The sequence below is a fragment of the Berghia stephanieae genome, chromosome 3, assembly GCF_034508935.2.
Source record: "Berghia stephanieae isolate SIO BIC M18660-M18661 chromosome 3, UCSD_Bste_1.3, whole genome shotgun sequence".
In the NCBI taxonomy this organism is placed as follows: Eukaryota; Metazoa; Mollusca; class Gastropoda; order Nudibranchia; family Aeolidiidae; genus Berghia; species Berghia stephanieae.
This window is the reverse complement of record NC_088362.1, coordinates 22,821,007-22,822,451: the sequence shown is the minus strand read 5'-3', so window position 1 is coordinate 22,822,451 and position 1,445 is coordinate 22,821,007.

Sequence of the window (1,445 nt, the reverse complement as noted above, 5' to 3'; positions counted from 1 at the left end):
CAGGTTTTGCAGTATTTTATCAAGTTGACAAAGTACCACTCAGTATGTGATAATTAACAGAATATATGGTGGGGTCTTCTGACTTCCCATGGTGAGCGAAGAGGTCACTCTTGTGTCTGCTATAACCCTTATCTTATTTCCCTTTTCATGTTGCTCTCTGTCTTTATTACAAATTGAGATTGCTCTTTTTTTTAAGGACTCTAGCGATCCTTATCTGCTACCCTTTGGATAGGAAGCTAGTCTACTGTCAGCTAGATCTAACAGACTCAACTACCCAATCTCTGCTGAGACCTAACAATCTCAGTCATTTTTGTGTGAAGCTCGTGCTCTATCAACTGAGCTACACCAGGGCCCCTAAGCTGAGATGTATAGTTCTTTTTTTTTTTTTTGAGAGATGATATTTTTTTCTTTGTAAAAATCATCTCTCTGTTATGTACTTTTATAGTTTGTAGTTTGTAAGCATTTGAATTTATCCTTCATAGAAGGATCCTTTACTCGTACCTGGATGGGACTTCAAGTAATGTCAAAATAGGCACATTGAGTGCTCGTCAAACTGTTCCACTTTCAACCAGTCCCCTTTGTCTTCATTTTTCTTTGATGCTATTTACTTCAGTCCTGCAACTTTTCCCTCTTTCGCCATAAAACCCTAAAAACAAGCAACAAAAAACAATTGGGTTAATATGTACGACTTTGGGAAGATTGTTCATGTGATTTTGTTTAAGAGCTGCTTTAACCTTTTTTTAAAGACAATACCAGCCTTGAGTAATTATGGTTTCTACATCATCCTGTAGTGGGTTGGAGAGGTCAGCTCTTGCTGTCTCTTACGGAGGGTGGAATTCCCCTTAGGGCGTGGAAATGTTGGCCTTCCCTGGGCTGGTGGTCTTCATTAGTCCACACAGACTTATTTTTCTCGCCCCACCCCCCTCCTCCCATGCAATTGTCCTCTCCATGCAGCTTTGTATTTTTGTTCTTTCTAGAATTAAATCATTGGATTTTTACCTGTGTCATGTTGGGAGTCTTTTTTTACGCCCCCCCCCCCCCCCCCCCCCCCCCCACACACACACACCCCGTGTAAATCATATCAACCATCAAGAATTTTTTTTATATTTTTTTTTTAACAAAAAAAAAAAATTTGCATGGAGGGTTCCTGCGAGGGCAAGGAGAAGATGATCTTAATTCATAGCGGAGTGGATGGGGAGAACAACTACAGAAGCAGGATGCATGGCACAGAAAAGTGTTCCCTCGGGCTGTCTGGTAGGCAACATCCAACAAGGATTCGCCTTAAAGAAAAAGATGTAAAGTCACTCATCTCAATGTACATAGTTTGTCAGGGATATATATTTTTTATGTAATTAGTAAAAAGCCCGCAATTTCGCGGGGAAAGAACTATTTTCATTCGATATTGCCAGAATCATTATCTTGATTAGCTTGATTACGATTAGATG